This window comes from Triplophysa rosa, linkage group LG25, assembly GCF_024868665.1.
Source record: "Triplophysa rosa linkage group LG25, Trosa_1v2, whole genome shotgun sequence".
NCBI classification, from domain to species: domain Eukaryota; kingdom Metazoa; phylum Chordata; class Actinopteri; order Cypriniformes; family Nemacheilidae; genus Triplophysa; species Triplophysa rosa.
In genome coordinates, this window is record NC_079914.1 from 11869997 (window position 1) to 11878881 (window position 8885).

General features: G+C 35.1%; 1 long non-coding RNA gene across 1 annotated transcript; it reads left to right on the forward strand.

Moving 5' to 3' along the window:
• Nucleotides 1-405: 405 nt before the first annotated feature.
• On the forward strand, nucleotides 406-6391 carry LOC130549128 (uncharacterized). The gene is made up of 3 exons (XR_008962140.1): nucleotides 406-516; nucleotides 4487-5117; nucleotides 5855-6391. It is a non-coding gene; the product is annotated as an uncharacterized LOC130549128 (long non-coding RNA).
• The last annotated feature ends 2494 nt before the right edge of the window (nucleotides 6392-8885 follow it).

Sequence of the window (8885 nt, forward strand, 5' to 3'; positions counted from 1 at the left end):
AAAGTTTAGTGAGATTTACATGTACATTTATTCATTTAGCAGACGCTTTTATCCAATGCGATTTACAGATGAGGTTAACAATGGAACAACATAAGGACAACAAAAAGCGTAAATGCAATCAAAAACTGGTCTCATATAGCCTACCACAGTATACAGAGCTATAACGTTTTTTTTTTCTTTAAAGGCAACAGGAGGAAGTGAACATTCCTGCCAAACAACAAATCACATTTACTGGTACAGTATGATTCATGGTGGAAAAAGAGTTCCACTGTTTTCCGCACGGGTTGGGATTAGGAATGCAAGTGTCTGGGAGTGGGGTCTGCGGACCGCAAGAGAGGGACGTAACAAGAAGAGTGTAACTTGAAGCAGGGGGCGTAACTTAACTATTGAAAAATTCAGATGTCCTATGACTCCTGCAAAACTCTCTGGATGTTGCAGGATATAACTTACTGTAAAGCAGCACATCACAGCAAGAGAATTACGCAGACATCAAGCAAAAGGAGTGTGAGTTAAACGGTGAGTTACGGTTCTTCAGATTATAAAAAGGTAAAAACGAAAACATTTGACTGAAGGGTTTTTTTCTGGAACCAAAATTGGTTCCAGATGGCATCGCAGTGAAGAACATTTTAAGCACCTTATAAGAGTGCATGAGAGATTTTTTTACAGTATGCACATTTAACACAATAACTTTTATGTTTGAGCAAAGCCGCGGGAACGTATTTTGAGCAGGGGGTGCTGTGATTTTTATTTTTTTTGCCAGGGCAGAAGTTATGACTGTGCCATGGGCGAGCCGTTTAAGTTTAATGTTAGTAAATAACGGAGGCAAAAATGAGTTGCTGCCGAGAATAAAGAAGGATGCCAGTGTGATTATAGGATACAGCATAAAAACAAACACATAAACGCATGATGTACTGTATGTATGCATAGCGGCTATAGCAGCTTAACCACCCAAACATCAACCTATAATAAACCATGGGCAAACCAGTCACGCGATTAAACACAACTGCATGCTGCACAGCGACAGCACATAGAAATCAACCCGTAACGTTACACATTCTGCCTGTAGATCTATTAGCCACAATCTCAAATAAATAAATAACTCTTACATTACTGCTGGCCTGCATGCAAAACTCCGAAAGTGGCCTTTCTGTCTGAGTTGACGCTGATGACGTCCTGCATGAGGACATTAATTTCAGTAAAAAACAGTCTGAAATTAGTTTTTGCGCCATTTGGACAAGACCGCTCGTGATACTTGACCTTCACTAACGCAGTGACGTCATGAGTAACAAACGTTATTAACATAAATGTAAATTTCAAGGTGTTAAGCCATACGTTTTTGGTTTTTGTAAAGATACTAGATTCCTACCTACTAGATAGTACTCTCATTGAATCCAGCAACCCAAAAGCCCTTAAAACTGTAACGTTGTGCCATTCACATGATGTTGATCATGTTCTAATTTTTTAACTTTATATATTTATATTTTTGTCCTATTCACCCCTGGCATTGTGTTTGTTGTCACTGATGCAATAAAAAAACAGTAATGTTATTAAAACAAAAACAGTAACGTTATTGTTTCAATGGATATTAGTGAATATACACATTAATAACATTTATACCACGGGGCTGATGAATGCTTCAATCTGATTGGCTGACAAACGTTCTATGTGGGTATGCGTTAACTTTCAGTAAATGCACACCTATGAAGGTGTTCCAGGTCTGCTGACCGCATTACAGTTCCATATCACTTCGCCATGTTTAGCCTACTGTTCACCAGTGAATACGTATCTAACAAACAGACAAAGTGACAGGCAAATTCCATTGTCTGAGAAGAAATAACTATTAATATTTATGGACAGCATGAACATTTGAACATGAGCACTGTACAGGACTGTTCCGACGAAAAAATAAAGCATATATCAAAGGTAACGGCAAACTACATGACACAATCAGTATCGTGATTCTGCCTCATCTTGTCATGTCTTTCTTGATCTTGTGGCAGAATCACAGCAGGATCCCTTGTTATGTGTGGAGAGAGTCATTTTGACCCTCTCGGCCTTCTATGCTCTCTCCGGTCCTTGTCTGTGTTCCCGCCCTTTTGTATCTCTCGTTATTGGTTGCTTATTAGTTCATGCCCCACACCTGTTCCCCTTTGATTTGTCCCTTTATTTAATGCCCCTGTGTTCTCTGTCTTGTGTCGGGTCATTGTACTCTGTCGTGTTTCGTGTGGGTGAGTTCTTGTCCTGTTAAGTGTAGCCTAGTCTTTTGTAGTATGTAATAGATGTTATTTCTAGTTTAGTGTAGTAAGTCCTTGTTCTTGTTATGTCATGTTTACAGTTTATTTTACGCCCACGTGGGTCTTTGTTTTGTATGTTTTGTTATTTATTAAAAGTCTAGTTTACCCCTTACCCTGTCTGCACTTGGGTCCTCTGTGTATCCGTGTCTCATCCCCGATTCGTGACAATCAGCGGGTTAAAGTTAAAAACGAAGCACAAAAATAACAACAACATGTTAAATTCGTCTGTGGAATGGGTAAACGGGACTTAAAACACACAGCAGGAAGCTTTCTATGCCACTGCGAGAACCGCAGCTGACGCAGAAACCTCCGAGTCACTTCTTTTTCTTAATACTTTTTTTATACGACAGGGGTGTTAAATACTTGACTTTTCACTCTCAGTGAAGCAAACACGTGTGCATGTGCACTGTCTGTCTTCCTCTCGCTCTCGTTAAACTGCATATATGCAGCTCAAGCAACGCCTTCAGATGAGATGCGTAAGAAATTAGTTCTACCAGCAAGTGCATTCCGGGACAAATACCATACAAATGTCTTGAGATAAAACATCGTAACAATGTCTTGTGGTGTTGTGACCGTGGTATAAGCGGAATAATTGATTCCGGTCCGTTCAATTATCGAAAGTTAATGCGCACTCCACTTCGCGTCGTGGCCGCATTACCACCTCGGGGTGTGCATTAACTTTCGATAATTGAACGGCCCGTCGTCAATTATTCCTTACGTATTATATTTATTTTTGATCAAAAACACATTTTCATGTGTCAGTGTTTACACTGAGTACATTAGCCCGCCCTAGGCAGCAATGCTTTTTACACTTACCGAAAATAGCTGTATTTTCTTTGGATTAAGTAGAAATAGTAGTTATGCTTTTGATACTTATAAATAGTGGCAGAGAACGTTACTATTTGCACCTCAGTATTGTTGTGCATTAAACATTACGCAATAATAACAGAGTGTAAATCCTTATATTAATAAAAACATATTAAATTATGGCAACTTATTGAAATATTAAAGCCCTACACCTCTAACCTTACCCTAAACTTTATGAATAAAAATGAATTTTAAGTCTTAAATCTATTTTATTGAAAACAAATGCGAGTGTTGGATTAGAACCCCGAACTCCTGCGTCACGCCACTGGACTTACTGTTTAAAATGGCGTCTTTCGCAGCACCTACACTTCCCGCGGCTATGTGTTTGACAGTGTTGGGTGTAACTAGTTACTAAGTAATTAGTTACTGTAATTTAATTACTTTTCCCATGAAAAAGTAAAGTAAGGTATTACTCTTATTTTTTCAGTATTTTAATTACAGTTACTTCTGATGTATTTAAACTAAATACTGTGTGTAATATACTGTATGTGTGTGCAATAGTGGAATTGACATAAAAATTGTCTGAAAAGTCTAACTTTAAAATCCGTGCTTTAATGTATAATTCTCACATTTGTAATACTTTGGTCAGTTAATAATACTACTTAATGTAGTTTTATATTATTTATTTTAATGAATTAGAAGAGCCATTTCATGTCTGTCCTTGAAACACTTAACTAATCAAGGTTAATAAAGGATATAGAAAGTAATTAGTAATAAGTAATTAAATACTTTTTGGAGAGAGTAATTTGTACAGTAATCTAATTACACTATTGAATGTGTAATTAGTAACTAGTAATTCATTACTTTTTCAGAGTAACTTGCCCAACACTGGTGTTTGAGTATAGAAGAGAATCACGTAGGGGTTCAGTTTGAACAATAGAAAACAGCTATGATGATGTCATCCATTTTACACTTTCTATCTCTGTGTGTCTTTCTGAGCAACCAAAAAACTTCGATTGAATTTTAGGTAAGAACATTTTGTTCTTGTGGATCGTGTAGGGGCCGTATTCGACCATTCTAGACACGTAGACACATCCGCCATTTTGGATGGTCACTCACAGTTTGTCAAGATGCCATTCCCTCAGGCCATAAAAACACAGGATTTACAAATCCTTTCAAAACCTGTCGATCTGTCCTAACAAGATCCTCACACAGAAAAAATAAACGCACAGCAACTATTTTAAAATGATTAAAATATTTGGCAACACTGGTTTAAAGACCGGCCCATCCCCACAATGGCTGATGACCTAACTGTAGACTTTATGAAAAAGGAATTCATTCATTTAACTGACATGTATTGTAATCAATATCTTCTTTATTAAAAGGGTTTCTGACATACTGTATGCTGTAGACCAGACAACAGACATCAAGAAAGAAAAGCAGGCAACAACGTTGTCAAACCAGCCTCAACAGATGTCTTTTATGCAAGATCTTTTTTTAAAATTTTTTAACTTTTTGTTGAACATGGATGCATTTTCCAAATCTATTCTTTTCAGCCTTTTTTTATGTGTCGTGGAGAAGATCATTGGCTTCACTTTTACATGCCCGTGCAAACATTTTTTGAATCAACAAATAATAACGTCCATCTTCTTCGGACCTTTTCTTTCATCATTTGTTGTGATGTTCATCCGGTTAAGACCGTTTAGATACCCGTACTTTGAAGTGGAAGATCGTCGTTCAGCAACACCAACTGATGCGGAGGAGTCTCAGCGTTCAAATGAGGCCAAAGCTCCACGCAATTGTCCTGAGGCTTTTGCGTATTGTCTGATTCCCCCATTTTTTTGGATCACATTCTTGTTACTTGATGGCGATTATGTGGCATGTGCCTCGACCACATGGGATGGAAAGTATGTTAAGGATCAAGATCTAGACAGAATGTGGTGTCAACCCATGGATCGGTACATGAATGACAGTGAACATAGACATGCCTTTCAGGGCTATATTTCGACATCGCAGGTAAATACATCATTGTCCTGTTATGTGGGAAAAGTGAAGTAATTTATAGTGTTTTATTCAGATTAGGTTGGTCACAGTATCAGATTTTCATTAGATTATTATGGTGACCAAAATCATTCACAATAGCGATTATATTGCGATATCTATTGGTTTTTATTTTTTTCACAGTCACTTAAATTAATCTTTTTTATTAGTGTCAGATACTAGTGCTAAATTATTATTTATAATATAAAAGTTATTCATTGTTCATTTATTCATACAATATTATATATATTTTATAAAACAATATATTTAATAATCATAATATCATTATATATTTTATAAATTTACAAAAGTACATATTTACAATATTATATAACGCAATATTAAACATCGCAATATCACAGTTTTAGAAAATACTGGTATATTGTGATCATAATATTTATAAAATCTATTAATTAATTAAATATAATAAATAAAGCAATACATAGAAAACTATAATAAATATAATATGTTTTATATATTTTTTTTAATAATAAATATAATATTTTTAAATAGTTAAAAATATATATAAATATAACATAATTTAATTGTTTTAAATAGTTTTATAATAAATACAAATATAACAGTTTTAAATAGTTTTACAATAAATCAAATATATTTTCATATTTTACATAGTTTTATAATAAATATAAATATAATATCATTTAATATTTTTTATTGTTTTATTAACACATTCATTTGTTTGTTTCTTTCAGAGTGCAGGTTATGTACTGCTCGGTGTCTTCAGTGTTGTAATCGCTGTATTAGTGGGAATTTATGACTGTTTCAAAAGTGGAAAAGCTAAATTCTGCAGAGGAAAACATCAAGACACACAGCAGGGACAGCAAGAGGCACGTGGTGGTGAATGTGAGCTTGAACCACTTGTTGCTTGATGCGCTGTATGAAATATAAATCTGTATTTTGCTTTTGCTAAAGGGTTAATGAACACCTCAGAAGTTCATTAGAAAGTTTCATGAGTATTTAAAGACACCAGGGGTCAGCTATTTCAGTTATACAAAATCAAGTCCTCGGCTTGAAAGGGGAAGGTCTTTAGTGTAATCATTTTAACGGGTCACTAAAGCAACATTTTTATATTGTTTTACAAACATATGACTTGTTTGCTTTAGTTACTGCGTTTTCTTTGTTTCAATGCTGATTTGAGGTTAGATTCTGTTAATCCTCTTTTGTGCTGTAACCTTTATTCTTTTCAGAAGTCTTGATTTGTAGTTATTTTATTTGATATACTATGTAAAAGATACGTATATTAAATTTGATCAAATCTAACATTTCTTTGTACAGGATTTATATTTTTGAAAAAGGCATCTTTAAAAAAAAGATGAGCTTCATGATAAGACACACAGAAGGGGGTTACTTATGTCTAGATGAAGACCCAATAGAAAAATAATGTGACCTTATCATGGTATATTTGCTCACTTTACTATACTAAATCATTCATGTTGTTCATTCTTTCCTTTGCTTAGTTCAGCTTTAATCCTCCCACTCACATGGCCTTGTAAACTATCAGTACTGTTTAGCGTGTTGACCAAATGTTGTATGCTCTCTGACTTCTAAGTGGTTTTGGATAAAAGTAATGTACAGTATAGACATATGTAAACATTTCCTATTTTTATAAAAACAAATGAATCTACATACTTGCACGTAATGCCAATATCTGGTTGACACTCCAGCCGAGTACACTGTAAAAAAAGTTACATTTACAAAACTTTACTGTTATCTATTTACAGATTTTGTTGGCCTACAGTAAAACTGTTATTTTACGGATTTTGACCATTTTTATAGATTTTTCTTGTTTTTCTGAAACACAGAAAGAACGTCAAAGTTGCCGGAAAATTACCAATTTTAACAAGATTGAAAAATGTTTTTGTTAATAGTAATTAATATCTGTATTGAAGGGTATTTGAAATATCTTGTGGACAGGACTACAGAAAGATATGCAGCTAAAAGTATCCTCAAAACAACATGCCTTACTGAAAACTAATTCAGGATCCTCTTATGAAAACCGTTTGCTTCAGCTCTATTCCATTCAGCATTCTGTTATTCGGACTGTAGGCGATTATTGAAAAAACATTTGTAGGCCCATGCACATATTGGCTGAATCCATTTGCAATGGCATTCATCTTCATCGGACCTTCTCTTTTTACATTTGTGTGTTGATGTGCACCCTGTTAAGACCCTGTAGATACAGATGTTGCCGATGTGCGGCAGGTCCAAGCAAGGCTGATGACATTCAGCAGAATTGCCCCAGAGCTTTAGCCAGTTATCTGATTCCTTCTGTTATGTGGGTCTTCGACTACTTACTTAATGGAGATTATCTGGCTTGTGCTTTGACATGGTGGGAAGGAAAATATGTTTTTGATAAAGAGCTGAATAGAATGAGGTGTCAACCCGCTGGATCGGATCATGAACAACGTTTGAGTGAATTGAATGACATTGATCAGATCTTCTCAGGTAAATTTCATAAGCAGTAAGAACTTCACTTGTTACCTTCAAACTTTATATCCACAAAAATGTTTTGTGTTGTTTTCTTTCAGACTTTAGGTTATGCATTGCTCTCTGTCATCAGTGTTTTGATAATCATCTCTGTGTGTGGCTGACTGTTGTATGAGTGTAAAATCTGCCTGCTGGACAGCAACAGATCCTGGGACGTGGGGTGGACAGTGAGGTGAAGCACATGCGGGGGTCCAGGGTGGTGAGCTTGTGCCACGTGAACCTGTATTCACATGTATAAACATGGTACCATATACTAAACTTGTTTATTCTGTATAAAACATCAGAAAAATCTCCAAAATTACTATTAAGATAATACGACGCAGCAAAAAAACTACACGCCACACACTAAACACCACAATCTGTCGGCACAACTTCATTTAATGCATTGTTGCAAAAAATCTAAATGATTGAATTAAATGATTTGATCAAAAAAAAAAGATTTGACAACATTGCCAAATGTTAAATAAAATAAGGTGATTTTGTTGGTTTTGTTTGACCAGTGTCTACGATTGAATCAGTATTAATGTAATGTGAAAATCTAACAACTAAGTATGCGATTTAATTTCAATAATGAACACGATTTATTAAATTAGTGTTTCTAAAAAACATCTTTGACTGATTATGGAACTCTATAGAACTCAAGTTTAACCAACAAACTATTAGAATTGGTCATAACCAAAAATATAGATTTTTGTTGTTGTTGTTGATGCCGAGTCTGTACTGTTTTGATGGCATAAATAGTAAAAATTGCTCTGGGCTTGATTTCCCAATAAGTGCCTGAACTGTAGAATGTGTCAGTATGACACAACTAAAACTTGTCTGTTTCACCTGTTGTGTGGATGTTGTACACTGTAAACCTGAATGCTCAACGCAACAAATACAACTTAAATATTTGTGGGCGCTTATGACTGCTGCAAAAAAAAAAAAAAAAACATTCAGAGAGACAGAGGGGCAGCAAAAGGAGAACGTAATGTAAAGAAAGTAAATAATACGAACGTACAAACTTAGAGTAAAAGGTACAAATACTAGTCTCATTTCATTCACTTTTTGAAATGACAGAGCAATTATTTTTTATTTAGATGCCTTTCACAACCACACAAACACTGTTAAATTCATGCCCTGACTGCACCAACACTTTCCATTTTTGCTTTAATATTCCTTGTTAAAAAATATTTTAATAGCCTGTGTAAACTGGCTGTAGTCAAAGACATAACGACGAGCTAGAACGAAACGGGA